This window comes from Muntiacus reevesi, chromosome X, assembly GCF_963930625.1.
Source record: "Muntiacus reevesi chromosome X, mMunRee1.1, whole genome shotgun sequence".
In the NCBI taxonomy this organism is placed as follows: Eukaryota; Metazoa; Chordata; class Mammalia; order Artiodactyla; family Cervidae; genus Muntiacus; species Muntiacus reevesi.
In genome coordinates, this window is record NC_089271.1 from 18,030,898 (window position 1) to 18,047,945 (window position 17,048).

Below are 17,048 nucleotides of genomic sequence, written 5' to 3' on the forward strand. Positions count from 1 at the left end.
ATGATAGAAACTGAGAACCTTGGGAAGGGAGGACTTTTTTCTTGGATGAGTCCCAGAACACCTTTTATTTTTCTTATAAATTTGATTGTGAAATATTAAACCTGTCTGGAACAGGACTTCTTGAGAACATATTTCATAATCTTCTGGGAATAAGTTTGAATTCCTGACAAAAATGCTTAAGGAATTCTCTGATGCTCTTCAAGGAGCAAAGCTCTTTTCGGGGAAACTAGCTACCTCCCTGCCCGCCCACCCTCTCCACTGACCTCAGGTCAGAAGTCTAGTAATCTTTAGCCTGACATTCTCCCACCACCACCACCACCACCGCAGGATCTAACGATGATCATCTGTCTAACCAGTTGTCTCCCAGAAAATGTCCTGAACAAAGGGGAATTTTGAAACTTCTCCTTGTGTTCATAATTAAATTTTCAGAAAAGTTTTATATATGTCTCAGTCTCTCCTAACTGTAAACAACACCAGTAGCCTATCATATAGACACTAGACTTTTTCTCAGTGCCCAAATAAAGGATTAAAAAGATTCAACCTTGCAAAAACCACCACAATATTGTAAAGCAGTTAGCCTCCAATTAAAATGAAGAAAGTTTTTAAAAAGTTTCAACCTTACACAAAAACACAGTGTGCTACCTACCTCTTGAGTATCTATCTTAAGATAATCACTACCTTTTATGGAGAAGTAGGAAGCTCTGATACTCTTCCAAGGTGACTCAGCAGTAAAGAATCTACCTGCCAATGCAGGAGACGCAGGTTCAATCCCTGGGTCAAGAAGATACCCTTGAGTAAGAAATGGCAACCGACTCCAGTATCCTTGCCTGGAGAATCCCATGGGCAGAGGAGCCTGGCAGGCTACAGTCCATGGTGTCACAAAGAGTTGGACACGACTAACCATGCACACAGCAGCAGCTGATACTCTTTTATCCTCTTTTACATTCTTAGGACAACAGTGTAAGATGATACTATCCCACTTTACAAGTGAGGAGACTCAAGTTCAGAGAAGCTAAATGTCTCATGTCCCTTAGCAGGGGGAGGTCTGGCAATGTAAAGACAGCTGTATCTGATTCCATTAGAAACTAGAGTTGTCTGAAATTGAATGTAGCGATCCAATTTTTTTCATAGTTTAAAATTCCTATTCAATGGCCTTCATATAAAATGTAAATAGATTCTTGAGAGTGCTTTGCTTGGTATGAAATTTGTATATATACAAAATGCTTATGACATAACAGCAAGTGACAAAACACAGAATACATACACGTCTTCACATATCCTATACTTATAATTGCCTTTTAACTTAGAAAATACATTAAAAACTCTGGCAGTAAATAGTCCAAAAGATTAAGAGGTCATCTAGGAATCACATGGTCCTTTTCCCTTCTATTTTCTGAGCCAGAAGAGGAAGGGGGTGCAGCCACTGGCCTAGGAATGAATGATTCAGGCTTCACCAGGGACTAACTGGCTCACAGTATTGGGAGCTTTCTGGACCTCTCTATGCCTCAGGTTCCTCATCTGGAAAATGGGTTGGCCTGAGACTAAAATGGGCTAATGCTTGCCAAGTGCTTAGCACATTGTCTGACACTGTTCTAGATTTTCTAAAATGAGTATAGTTTTAGTAATGAGAAAGGTTGCTTTTGAAGGTTGTTATACCTTGATGATGTTTTCCTTATTGAATATCTTAGAATAAACAGTGACTATAATTGAGTAACTACAGTTATATAGTCATATATAGATGACACCCGATATGAAGAGCCAACTCACTGGGAAAGACCCTGATGCTGAGAAAGATGGAAGGCAAAAGGATTAGAGGGCAGGAGAGGATGAGATGGTTAGATATCATCACTGACTCAATGGACATGAATCTGGGCAAACTCCGGGAATTAGTGAAGGACAGGGAAGCCTGGTGTGCTGCAGTCCATGGGGTCACAAAGAGTTGGACACAACTTAGCGACTGAACAACAACAACAAATAACTGAGCAAACAAACATTTAAAAATTATCACAGGACTGTAAAGTGAGCATCTACTTGGACAATTTGCCACTATCTTAAACACATGCTTCTTGTCCATCCTAGCACACTAACATGTGTCACCATCTTTCCCTCTCAAATCCCTATAAAATGATGATAAAGGAATAAAGAGGAACTCCACCCACAATTGGCATCAGTGGTAAAGAGCCTGCCTGCCAGTGCTGGAGACGTTAAGAGATGTAGGTTCGATCCCTGGGTGAGGAAGATGTCCTGGAGGAGGGAATGGCAACTCACTCCATTATTCTTGCCTGGAGAATCCCATGGATAGAGGAGCCTGGCAGGCTACAGTCCATGGGGTTACAAAGAGTCGGACATGACTAAAGCGACTTAACATGCACTCACCACCCACAAGGACAAGGAGAACAGAAGAGGAAATAGCACAGGACTAGGCATTTCAAGGCACTGTTGGGGCTCAAATAGCAGCCTAGTAAGGATATCAGGCTTAACAAAGTGAAGTGAAAGTCACTCAGTCTTTGTGACCCCAAGAACAGTAGCCCCTCAAGCTCCTCTATCCATGGAATTCTTCAGGCCAGAATACTGCAGTGGGTAGCCTTTCCCTTCTCCAGGGGATCTTCCCAACCCAGGGTTCGAACCCAGGTCTTCCATATTGCAGGCGGATTCTTCACCATCTGAGCCACCAGGGAAGCCTTAAAAATACTGGAGTGGGTAGCCTATCCCTTCTCCAGCAGATCTTCCTGACCAAGGAATTGAACCAGGATCTGCATTGCAGGCGGATTCTTTACCAGCTGAGCTACCAGGGAAGCCCTCAGGCTTAGAAGGAAGCCACCAAATAGGAGTCTGCAGCAGACACTAGGAAGCAAGCACCTTGGCTGAGTGAAATTCAGGCGAGACTCAGGGCTGTGATCGGGGAACAGTGTCGCTGTCTGTATACTGAGTGGCTGGATCCTCGGTCCTCTCCTGACCCTTCTCTGTCAGACATTAACCCGGAGAGGATCCACATCCTAGAACCCTAGTGACCAAGCCTGGCCATCCTCCCTGCCATGGGTGGGGGCTAGAAGTCTCCTTCTCTAGAAAACCAAAGCTACTAAGAGGAAACTGAAACCAAACACTAGTTCCCTGGAAACAAGACACACGGGCAGATGCGATTCACAGCCGTTGCCCATGAAGCTTTTGAGAACACTTGGCCACTATAAACTCGGGTGACTTGTGGGAGAATCTTCTTTGAGATTCTTGAGAATTGCCACAGCATCCAGTTCTGGAGCTTTGGACCAAGGCATTTAACTATCAGCTCTTCTGACCTTTGCAGCAGCAACCCTGACCTCTATACTCACCACTCCCTCCAGCCTGTTCCTACCCACAACCAAGACCCTAATTCTACATTTGACCTTTTATACCTGAAACATGCAGAATGGCTTCTGTTCTCCTGATGGACCCAGACTGGGACAGGCCGTGCAGGAGGCCTTCTTTTGCCATCCTTGGTTCTCCTTGAGCCCACTCTGGGCACTGGAAGTATACACAGCTTTGTGTCAGGTTCATCCAGCAGACAGCACTGGCAGGGGTGAATGGCAGGAGGAGAGAGAAGTTAGGGGATTAAGTCCCTTCACTCTCTCCTTTCCGTGTCACCAACTGGCTGTGTCCTTGTGCTGAAGACCTCAGCTCCCACCCCTGCCCTTCCTGTGTGGAGACCCTCATGGAGTTCCAAATATGACTTCCTCTTTCTGCCCTTTGGGCCCCAGCTTACTGATATAATATTTGCTGTTTCCCCTGAACCCTACCCACATCTTCATAAATGATCCCTTTATTAAACTCTCTAGATGGCCCAATTGAAGTGTAGCATTTGTTTCCTGCCATGTCCCAACTGACACCCCTCTCTGTCACTGCTCACCAAAGGCCCTACCAGGCTCACAGGATGGCCAAAAGGCTTGTAGGTGTCTCAGTGTTCAGTACCAACCATCAAAGATCACCAGACATTTGAGAAATATTTCCATTGTGAAGGAAGTAAAAAAACATACCAAAAACAGAAAGAAACTAAGGGGAAAAAATAAGCATATAGGGGACAAAAGAAGACTTCATCAAAAACCAAACACTAAAACGTTGAAAGAGCCTAAGTGTCCGTTAACAAATGAATGGATAAAGAAGATATGTTTTATATATACAACGGAATACTATTCAACCAAATAAAGAATGAAATCTTGCCATTTGTGATAACATGGATGGGACCTTGAGGCTATTATGCTATGTGAAATAAATCAGACAGAGAAAAACAAATACAGTATGATTTTACTCATATGTAGAATCTAAAAAACAAACAGAAAAACAAAAAAAATTCAACAAACCAAACCAAAAGAGCTACTTAGATACAGAAAACAGAAGAGTGATTATCAGAGGAGCGAGGGTGAAATAGGTAAAGGGGTCAACTATATGGTGATCCATGGAGCATGCTGTAGGGTTATACACAAGTCAAAACATAATGTTGTATAAATGAAACTTATGTAATGCTATAAACTGTTGTTAGCTCAATTTTAAGAATTTTAATAAAATAAAATAAATACTATACAAGGACCAAAAAATCCCCAAACACTAAAAAAGTTTCAGAATGTGAAGAGACTATGCATCCAGGTCACAAATAAAAACAGAGAGAAGGAGGGAGATAAGAGAGTGTGAGAAGAAGCGAAAAGAAGAGGAGGCAAAGTTGTTGCAATCAAAGAATGAGAGAGATCTTGGAAATACAAAACATGATAGCCAAAATTTTAAAAAACTAAGTAAAAGAGCTGTTGTATAAAGTCAAGGATATCTCCCAGGAGTAAAATAAAAGACAGTGAACTGGGAAACAGGACAGGAAGGATGTGAAATATAGAGGATCATCCCAGAAGGTCAAGTATCCAACTTATATGTAGTCCAGGAAAAAAGTAAGCAAATAAATGGAAGAACTACAATTATTAATAATACAAGAAAATGTCCCTAAAATGAAGGACAGTTGTCTCTGCATGGAAAGGACCCACCAAGTGTCCAGGACAATGAATAAAAAAAGATTCACAAAAAGATATAGTCTTATGAAATTCAGAACAGCAGGGATAATCCTAAAAGCTTCCACAGAGAAGCAGCAAGTTGTCTAAGAAAGGGATTGGGGATCAGGACAGTATGAGACATCTCAATAAGGTTTCCAGAAGTTGGAAGATAATGGAACAATACCTTCCAAAATCTGAGAGTTAATGACCCTCAGCCTGTAATTCTATACTCAACCAAACCATTTATCAAGTTTGAATGTGAAGAATGACATTTGCAGACATGTGAGGACTCCAAATGCATGCCTCCCATGTACCCTTCCTTCAGAAGCAAAGAGGATGTGCCCCAGCAGAGAAAGGAGTACACTAAGAACACAGAAGACACAAGACCTAAGAAACTAGGGGTGCCACTGAAGACAACAGCAACAGGATGATTCCTGGATGACGCTGCGTGACGAGGCCACAGGGCAGTCAGTTCAGCTGAAACAGCATGGAGAGCTTGAGGAGGGAGTTTGTGCAACACGTTATTGATAACCATGAGCAAACCTGGTGGAGGACGTGGTGGACAAAATAATGCTCCCCCCCAAAGATGCCCATGTCCTAATCCCTGGAACCTCTGAATATGTTAGGTTAGATGCAAAAGAGAAATTACGGTTGCAGCCAACCTTGGGAAGCGGCAAGGAGGCTGTATTACCCAGGTAAACCCAGTGTAATCCCAAAGCTCCTTAAAGACGGAGCAGGGAGGCAGCAAAAAAAAAAACAAACAAACAAAAAAAAAAAAACAAGGAAAAAGAGTGCTGCAGCACAAGAAAGAGAAAGAGGAGAAAGACAGGACCAGCTGTTTTCAACTTGGAAGATGGAAGGGGCCAGAGAATGCAGGCAACCTCTAAAAACTGGAAAAACAAGGGGATAGCTTTTCTCCTAGAGCTTCCAGAAGGAATGTGGCCCTGCCAACACCTTGATGTTAGCCCAGTGAGACACATTTTGGACTCCTGACCTTATGACAGCAGCAATAGGAAATAAGGAAGATTTGAATGAGTGCCTTAGAACTAAGCAAGTAAGAAAATCAAGACACCTATTAACATCAGGAAAAACAATAAATTGTACAAAGAAAAAACAATCTATAGTATAAACTACCTGGAACAATATTTAAGTGGTCATTTATTGTAAAGCAATAAATATTAACAAAAAAGTATGATATAGTGGAAGACTTTGGGAGGGAAGTTTGGGAGAATAACAGAAGTGATTCTAAGAGGAGCTCCAGAGGTAGTGCCTAAAACTAATAAGTCAAGACGTAGCACTACAGGCATGTTATTTAGATATAGGGAGGGAAATCCAGAAGAAAGAGTCGAGTTTGAAAGTGAATCCCCCTGGGGAATGGAACTGAGGAATACGAGGAAGGAGTGTGGGGGTCCACTCCCCCAACTCTCAAAATAAGTCAAGAGAAGCCTTATTTTATTTAGGACACCTGTTTATGTGTATACCACTTTCCCGTCATCCTGTAACAAAGTACCAGAATGGAGGGGCGTAAAGCAACAAAAACAGAAACAGAAATCTTACCATTCTGGAGGTTAGAAGTCCAAAATGGATGTCACTGGGCTGAACTCCTTCCAGAGGCTCTACATGAGAATCCATTTCCCTGACTTTTCCAGTTCTCGATGCTGTGGGTGTTTGGGAGTTTGTGGCCCTTTTCCCGTCAGCAGTTACATCTCTCTGAATTCTGCTCCCAACATCTCAGCTCCTTCTGGGACCATCTTCTCTTCCCATTTTGCTACAACCTTTGTGATTATACTGGATCCACCTAGGTAATCCAGAACACTCTCTCTAGTGCAATAGGATTATCTTCATTCATCACACCTGCAAAATTCCTTTGGCCAGGTAAAGGAAGGGAACGTAGTCCTAGTTCCAGGGATGAGGACATGGATGTCTTTAGTGGAGTGGCTCTATTCTGCTTACCCCAATGTGCCTGTGTTACTTTAACAAAAATATTTTTTAAAACATGCACTCTTTGACCCAACAATTCTCCTCCTAGAAATTAATGCTAGTGGAAAAGTCATGTGTACAAAAATTTATGTTCATAGACATTGTTCGTTATGCTGAAAATTATAAAAAATACACTTTCATGATAAAAAGATTTAAGGTACAGCAACAGTAAAGATGTACCAGACGGACAGGGAAGCTTGAAGTGCTGCAGTCCATGGGGTCAAGAAGAGTTGGGCATGACTGAGCGACTGAACTGAACTGAACAGTAAAGAATCCACTTGCAATGCAGTAGACCTGGGTTAGACCCTGTGTCGGGAAAATTCCCAGAAGGGAATGGCTACCCACTCTAGTATTCTTTCCTGGAGAATTCCATGGACTCAGGAGCCTGGTGGGCTCTTTACCAGAACAAAATTTTGAGGAGGTTATAGCAACCCATTCCCGTATTCTTGCCTGAAGAATCCCATGGACAGTGGAGCCTGGCAGGCTACAGTCCATAGGGCCACAAAGAGTTTAACACCACTGAAGTGACTTAGCGTGCACACACATATGAAAAGACTACTTTGTAGCAGCTAACTATCATGCTATAGAGCTTTATGATGAATACAAAAAGATGTTGACTGTAGTGAACAGAAAAAAATACAAAATGGCAAGTTCACAACTATCGAGTTTTTAAAAAGTGTGCGTGTATTATGTGTAGAAAAATTTGTTATGGATATATATGTGTGTGTAATGTATATATGTGTGTGTGAGAGAGTTTATATAGGGAGAGGGAGAGTAGGAAAATTGAATGTGTAAGCATGTGTGTGCATGCACGGTGGGTATATATGTGCCTAAGGCCCACAGGATTGAAACCAAAATGTTAACTCTGGTTACCACTGAGTGGTGGGAATGCAATTTTAAGTTTTCTCTTTATGTTTTCTCCTACTTTCTAGGATAATTCCCCCGCCTCGAGTGTGTATTACTTTTTGTGTGTGTGTGTATTATTCTTATAACTAGTAAAAAAGTTATTTTCATTTTGCATAAATAACTTTTTAAAATGAGCATCTGAGGCCTCAGAGGCTAACTATAGCAACAGCTATAGTGACCAACTTCCCTTGTGGCTCAGACAGTAAAGCATCTGTCTACAATGCGGGAGACCCAGATTCAAACCCTGGGTTGGGAAGATCTCCTGGAGAAGGAAATGGCAACCCACCCCAGTATTCTTGCCTGGAAAATCTCATGGATGGAGGAACCTGGTAGGCTGCAGTCCATGGGGTCGCAAAGAATCAGACACAACTGACCGATTTCACTTTCACTTTCATAGTGACCAAAGATTACACAAGTAGCAATTAGCATGGCTAAGAAAAAATGTCAACAACCCTTATTTTTTTAATTGTTTTTTTCCATATATTTTTATTAGTTGGAGGCTAATTACTTTACAATATTGTAGTGGTTTTTGCCATATGTTGACATGAATCAGCCATGGATTTACATGTGTTCCCCATCCTAATCCCCCCTCTCACCTCCCTCCCCATCCCATCCCTCTGGGTCTTCCCAGTGCACCAACCCTGAGCACTTGTCTCATGCATCCAACCTGGGCTGGTGATCTGTTTCACACTTGATAATATACATGTTTCAATGTTATTCTCTCAGATCATCCCACCCTCGCCTTCTCCCACTGAGTCCAAAAGTCTGTTCTATACATCTGTGTCTCTTTTGCTGTCCTGCATATAGGGTTATCATTACCATCTTTTAAAATTCCATATATATGCGTTAGTATACTGTATTGGTGTTTATCTTTCTGGCTTACTTCACTCTGTATAATGGACTCCAGTTTCATCCATCTCATTAGAACTGATTCAAATGTATTCTTTTTAATGACTGAGTAATATTCCATTGTGTATATGTACCACAGCTTTCTTATCCATTCATCTGCTGATAGGCCTCTAGGTTGCTTCTATGTCCTGGCTATTATAAACAGTGCTGTGATGAACATTGGGGTACACATGTCTCTTTTAGATCTGGTTTCCTCAGTGTGTATGCCCAGGAGTGGGATTGCTGGGTCATGTGGCATTTCTATTTCCAGTTTTTTAAGAAATCTCCACACTGGCCTCCATAGTGGCTGTACTAGTTTGCATTCCTACCAACAGTGTAAGAGGGTTCCCTTTTCTACACAACCTCTTCTGCATTTATTGCTTGTAAACTTTTGGATAGCAGCCATTCTGACTGGTGTGTAGTGGTACCTCATTGTGGTTTTGATCTGCATTTCTCTGATAATGAGTGATGTTGAGCATCTTTTCATGTGTTTGCTAGCCATCTTTATGTCTTCTTTGGAGACATGTCTGTTTAGTTCTTTGGCCCACTTTTTCATTGGGTCATTTATTTTCCTGGAATTGAGCTGCAAGAGTTGCTTGTATATTTTTGAGATTAATCCTTTGTTTCTTCATTTGCTATTATTTTCTCCCATTCTGAAGGCTGTCTTCTCACCTTGCTTATAGTTTCCTTTGTTGTGCAAAAGCTTTTAACTTTAATTAGGTTCCATTTGTTTATTTTTGCTTTTATTTCCAATATTCTGGGAGGTGGGTCATAGAGGATCTTGCTGTGATTTATGCCGAAGAGTGATTTGCCTATGTTCTCCTCTAGGAATTTTATAGTTTCTGGTCTTACATTTAGATCTTTAATCCATTTTGAGTTTATTTTTGTGTATGGTGTTAGAAAGTGTTCTAGTTTCATTCTTTTACACGTGGTTGACCAGTTTTCCCAGCACCACTTGTTAAAGAGCTTGTCTTTTTTCCATTGTATATCCTTGCCTCCTTTGTTGAAGATAAGGTGTCCGTAGGTACGTGGATTTATCTCTGGGCTTTCTATTCTGTTCCATTGATCTATAGTTCTGTCTTTGTGCCAGTACCATACTGTCTTGATGACTGTAGCTTTGTAGTAGAGCCTGAAGTCAGGCAGGTTGATTCCTCCAGTTCCATTCTTCTTTCTCAAGATTGCTTTGGCTATTCGGTTTTTTGTATTTCCATACAAATTGTGAAATTATTTGTTCTAGTTCTGTGAAAAATACCGTTGGTAGCTTGATAGGGATTACATTGAATCTGTAGATTGCTTTGGGTAGTATACTCATTTTCACAATATTGGTTCTTCCAATCCATGAACACAGTATATTTCTCCATCTATTTGTGTCCTCTATGATTTCTTTCATCAGTGTTTTATAGTTTTCTATATATAGGTCTTTTGTTTCTTTTGGTAGATATACTCCTAAGTATTTTATTCTTTTTGTTGCAATGGTGAATGGTATTGTTTCCCTAATTTCTCTGTTTTCTCATTGTTAGTGTATAGGAATGCAAGGGATTTCTGTGTGTTAATTTTCTATCCTGCAACTTTACTATATTCATTGATTAGCTCTAGTAATTTTCTGGTGGAGTCTTTAGGGTTTTCTATGTAGAGGATCATGTTGTCTGCACACAATGAGAATTTTACTTGTTCTTTTCCTATCTGGATTCCTTTTATTTCTTTTTTTGCTCTGATTGCTGTGACCAACACTTCCAAAACTATGTTGATTAGTAGTGGTGAGAGTGGGCACCCTTGTCTTGTTCCTGACTTTAGGGGGTATGCTTTCAATTTTTCACCATTGAGGATAATGTTTGCTGTGGGTTTGTCATATATAGCTTTTATTATGTTGAGGTATGTTCCATCTATTCCTGCTTTCTGGAGAGTTTTTATCATAAATGGATGTTGAATCTTGTCAAAGGCTTTTTCTGCATCTATTGAGATAATCATATGGTTTTTATCTTTCAATTTGTTAATGTGGTGTATTACATTGATTGATTTGCGGATGTTAAAGAATCCTTGCATTCCTGGGATAAAGCCTACTTGGTCATGATGTATGATCTTCTTAATATGTTGTTGGATTCTATTTGCTAGAATTTTGTTAAGGATTTTTGCGTCTATGTTCATCAGTGATATTGGCTTGTAGTTTTCTTTCTTTGTGGCATCTTTGTCTGGTTTTGGTATTAGGGTGATGGTGGCCTCATAAAATAAGTTTGGAAATTTATCTTCTGCAATTTTCTGGAAGAGTTTGAGTAAGATAGGTGTTAGCTCTTCTCTGAATTTTGGGTAGAATTCAGCTGTGAAGCCATCTGGTCCTGGGCTTTTTCAACAACCCTTATTAATTAACACTCTCTAGCTATCCATGCTCTAGGAGTATGTTGAAGCCATGACTATAAATCTCCATATCTTGTTCTCTCTCAAATCTTATTTTGTGCTAAGGTCTGCTCCCCTGGAGAAGGAAACAGCAACCCACTCCAGTTTTCTTGCCTGGGAAATTCCATGGACAGAAGAACCTGGCGGGCTACAGTCCATGGGGTCACAGAGTCAGACACAAGTGAAAACTCATGCATTACTGCTAGGCTAGGGACATCTTAGGAGGCGCTGAATCTCAACTGGTTTCTAGGCAGCAACCAAAAAAGGCAGCTCAATTTCCTTCCTTGCCCATTAGGTGGGGCAAGAAAGCTTTAGAATAGCTCCTGCCAGTTAAAACATAAACAGGAAGAGACCAAATTGCATTAAAAAAAAAAAAAAAAAAAAAGGCTCAGAAGTCATCTCTGTCCATTTGGATGGCATGTGTGCTAACATTTTTCAAGGATGAAAACTATTTCCTCAGAGTCTTCTGAGTTCACTCCCTCAGTTGTGTCCGACTCTTTGCGACCCCATGAACCACAGCATGCCAGGCCTCCCTGTTCATCACCAACTCCCAGAGTTTACCCAAACTCATGTCCATTGAGTCAGAGATGCCATCCAACCATCTCATCCTCTGTTGTCCCCTTCTCCTCCTGCCCTCAATCTTTCCCAGCATCAGGGTCTTTTCAAATGAATCAGGTGTTTGCATCAGGTGGCCAAAGTATTGGAGTTTCAGCTTCAAGATCAGTCCTTCTGGTGAACACTCAGGACTGATCTCCTTTAGGATGGACTGGTTGGATCTCCTTGCAGTCCAAGGGACTCTCAAGAGTCTTCTCCAACACCACAGTTTAAAAGCATCAAGTCTTCATGTTCAGCTTTCTTTATAGTCCAACTCTCACATCCATACATGACTACTGGAAAAACCATAGCCTTGACTAGACAGACCTTTGTTGACAAAATAATGTCTCTGCTTTTTAATATGCTGTCTAGGTTGGTCATAACTTTCCTTCCAAGGATCAAGCGTCTTTTAATTTCATGGCTGCAGTCACCATCTGCAGTGATTTTGGAGCCCCAAAAAATAAAGTCTGACACGGTTTCCACTGTCTCCCCATCTATTTCCCATGAGGTGATGGGACCAGATGCCATGATCTTAGTTTTCTGAATGTTGAGCTTTAAGCCAACTTTTTCACTCTTCTCTTTCACTTTCATCAAGAGGCTTTTTAGTTCCTCTTCACTTCTGCCATAAGGGTGGTGTCATCTGCATATCTGAGGTTATTGATATTTCTCCCGGCAATCTTGATTCCAGCTTGTGCTTCTTCCAGCCCAGCGTTTCTCATGATGTACTCTGCATAGAAGTTAAATAAGCAGGGTGACAATATACAGCCTTGACGTACTCCTTTTCCTATTTGGAATCAGTCTGTTGTTCCATGTCCAGTTCTAACTGTTGCTTCCTGACCTGCATACAGGTTTCTCAAGAGGCAGGTCAGGTGGTCTGGTATTCCCATCTCTTTCAGAATTTTCCACAGTTTATTGTGATCCACACAGTCAAAGGCCTTGGCATAGTCAATAAAGCAGAAATAGATGTTTTTCTGGAACTCTCTTGCTTTTTTGATGATCCAGCGGATGTTGACAATTTGATTTCTGGTTCATCTGCCTTTTCTAAAACCAGCTTGAACATCTGGAAGTTCATGGTTCACGTATTGCTGAAGCCTGGCTTGGAGAATTTTGAGCATTACTTTACTAGCGTGTGAGATGAGTTCAATTGTGAGGTAGTCTGAGCATTCTTTGGCATTGCCTTTCTCTGGGATTGGAATGAAAAGTGACCTTTTCAAGTCCTGTGGCCACTGCTGAGTTTTCCAAATTTGCTGACATATTGAGTGAGGCACTTTCACAGCATCATCTTTTAGGATTTGAAATAGCTCAACTGGAATTCCATCACCTCCACTAGCTTTGTTCGTAGTGATGCTTCCTAAGGCCCACTTGACTTCACATTCCAGGATGTCTGGCTCTAAGTGAGTGATCACACCATTGTGATTATCTGGGTCATGAAAATCTTTTTTGTATAGTTCTTCTGTGTATTCTTGCCACCTCTTCTTAATATTTTCTGCTTCTGTTATGTCCATATCATTTCTGTCCTTTATTGTGCCCATCTTTGCACGAAATATTCCCTTGGTATCTCTAATATTCTTGAAGAGATCTCTAGTCTTTCCCATTCTATTGTTTTCCTCTATTTCTTTGCACTGATTGCTGAGGAAGGCTTTCTTATCTCTCCTGGCTATTCTTTGGAACTCTGAATTCAGATGCTTGTATCTTTCCTTTTCTCCTTTGCTTTTCACTTTTCTTCTTTTCACAGCTATTTGTAAGGCCTCCTCAGACAGCCATTTAGCCTTTTTGCATTTCTTTTTCTTGGGGATGGTCTTGATCCCTGTCTCCTGTACAATGTCACGAACCTCCGTCCATAGTCCATCTGGCACTCTGTCTATCAGATCTAGTCCCTTAAATCTATTTCTCACTTTCACTATAATCATAAGGAATTTGATTTATGTCATACCTGAATGGTCTAGTGGTTTTCCACACTTTCTTCAATTTAAACCTGAATTTGGCAATAAGGAGTTCATGATCTGAGCCACAGTCAGTTCCTGGTCTTGTTTTTGCTGACTGTATAGAGCATCTCCATCTTTGGCGGCAAAGAATATAATCAATCTGATTTCAGTGTTGGCTATCTGGTGATGTCCATGTGTAGAGTCTTCTGTGTTGTTGGAAGAGGGTATTTGCTATAACCAGTGCATTCTCTTGGCAAAACTCTATTAGCCTTTGCCCTACGTCATTCTGTACTCCAAGGCCAAATTTGCCTGTTACTCCAGGTGTTTCTTGACTTCCTACTTTTGCATTCCAGTCCCCTATGATGAAAAGGACATCTTTTGTGGGTGTTAGTTCTAAAAGAACGGTTCAACTTCATCTTCTTCAGTGTTACTGGTTGGGGCATACTTGGATTAGTGTGATATTGAATGGTTTGCCTTGGAAATGAACAGAGATCATTCTGTCATTTCAGAGATTGCATCTAAGTACTGCATTTTGGACTCTTTTGTTGACTATGATTGATGGTGACTCCATTTCTTCTAAAGGATTCTTGCCGACAGTAGTAGATATAATGGTCATCTGAGTTAAGTTCACCCATTCTAGTCCCTTTTAGTTCGCTGGTTCCTAGAATGCTGATATTCACTCTTGCCATCTCCTGTTTGACCACTTCCAATTTGCCTTGATTTATGGACCTAACATTCCAGGTTCCTATGCAATATTGCTCTTTACAGCATTAGACCTTGCTTCTATCACCAGTCACATCCACAACTGGGTGTTGTTTTTGCCTTGGCTCCATCCCTTCGTTCTTTCTGGAGTTATTTCTTCAATGACCTCCAGTAGCATATTGGGCACCTACGGACCTGGGGAGTTCATCATTCAGTGCCCTATCTTTTGGCTTTTTCATACAGTTCATGGGGTTCTCAAGGCAAGAATACTGAAGTGGTTTGCAGAATACCGAATTGAGAATCTGTAGAATGTGTTTTGGTACCTGATGATCAAATCTGAAACAGAAACAAGCTGCAAGACAGAGAGAACAAACTAGTGTGGTTACCAGTGGAGAGAGGAAGTAGGGTGATATGGGGAGAGGATTGAGATACATACAAACTACTATGTATAAAATAAATAAGCAACAAGGATGTATTGTACAACACAGGGGAACAAAGCTATTATTTTGTAATAACTTTAAATGTAGTATAATCTATAAAAAACATTGAATCACTAGGCTACACACTTGAAACTAATATTGTAAATCAACTGTATTTCTCATTAATTAAAATATCTCTGGTTGAAATGCAATTGAAACAACACTGAGATAGCATTTTCCATGGGTCAGATTGGCAAAAGTTCAAAACCTTGTCAACACATGCCACAGGCCAGTGGGAAAAGAGGCTGTCTCCAGCACTGCTGGAGGAAATTCCAACTGGTACAAGTCCTGTGGAGAAGAGCCAGCAGTATCTAGGAATATTGCACATACAGTTTACCCTTCTGCCCAACAATCTCACTTCTTAGAATCTACCCTGAAGATTCACCTCCAACAAAATGAAACTAAATATGCACAAGATTATTGATTACAGCATTATTTGTAATTGCCAAATATCAGAAACTACCTGGATGTCTGCACATAAGAGCACAGGGCCAAGTGGCGGATGTGCAGCTGTACAGGAGGAGGAGGACCACCTCACAGAATGACATGGAGTGACTTCTAGGGTTTCTTAAGTGAAAAGAGCAGAAGTGCAGAAGAGGACATAGAAGATACTTCCTTCTGCATAAGAAAGAGGAAATAAGAAAACAGACATGTATCTGCTTGTCTTTATCAAAAACACAGGCAGAAGCCAGAAGTTGGTCATCTACAGGGAGTGGGAGGGAATGGTGTTGCAGGAATACGGAAGACAGTAACACTTAGTGTATCTTTTTTTTATAGTTTTGATTTGTGGAAGTTATGTTAATACTGTGCCTACTCAAAAAACCAAATTAATAAGGATAATGCCAGGTGCCGTCCTGAGGGTTGGGAGGTAAGGACAGAGCTTCAAAAGAAAGAGATGGTGGAAGGTGAAAATTACCATAGAATGGAAAGACCTAAGTCTCCAGGCAGGAGGTCAGCAGGAGCTCAGATAAACAAGGAGCCATAGAAAAAACCCATCATTGAAAACTTTCAGAATATCAGAAAAAAAAGGCAAAATTCTAAATTTCCTGGAGGTTAGAAATATTCGCATATGCTGGAGTAGGAGCCAAAGCAATGGACAAATTTTTTAAAATAGAAAGCAAAATTATTTCCTATCCATTCTAGATATTTCATATAAATAGAATCATATATTTGTTCTTCTGTGGCTTATTCACTAAGAATAATGTTGACAAGACTCACGCATGAGGTAGCATGTATCAACACTTTATTCCTTCTTATGACTGTATAATAAGATTCCATGGTCTGGATAGACCAGATTTTGTTTATCTAGTCAACTCTCTATGGATACTTGGGTTGCTTCCACCTTTTGGCTTTTGTGAAAAATGCCAGTGAGTACAAGTTTTTAAGTATCTGCTTTCAATTTTCGTGGGTATACACATATCTAAGAGTGAAACTGCTGCATCCTATGGTAATTCCATGTTTAGCTTATTGAGGAACTTCTGGGCATTTTTCCACCATAGTCCTTAAGAAACCATTAAGTAAGTCACACTGTATTCTCTGCAATCCCTTGCAGAAAATTCTCATCAGCAAGAACTTCACAACATTGGAGTCAATTTCTTCTTACGAATTATTAAGTATCATTAGAAGGGATTAGAATTTGAGGTAAGAATTTACTTCAGAAAATTACCTGTAAAATTTAATCTAGCTTTTAATATCATAAATAATATGTACAGCAAAAACAAACATGCTGTCTTAATGTTAATAATTCAGGGTTTTAGAAAACATTTTTTGCTTTCTGGGAACAAGATTCTCCTTGTCCTCTAAAATATGTAAAGTTGAATGTCATACAAACTGCAAACACATTTTAAACATATGTGTGACTATCTACAAAGGCAGAATATACATAAAGTATTATCTCAACTACCAAAATGATAAAGCTCAGAAAAAGACTAATAAAAAATAGCAAAAGTTAGTTTAACACTAAATATATATGAGCAGTGTGACTGTTGAATTTTTCTTCCTTTTATATACTATTCTAAATGAATTTAAATTATATATAATTATATCAAATATTATAAATCAGTTTATTAAAAGCTAATGGAACACATAAATATGTTTATCCACATTTGATGATGTGGGAGGGACACAGGGAGCAAACCCCTCTGGACTAAGGAGAAGTAGGGTAGTAGCCCTTGGAGGTA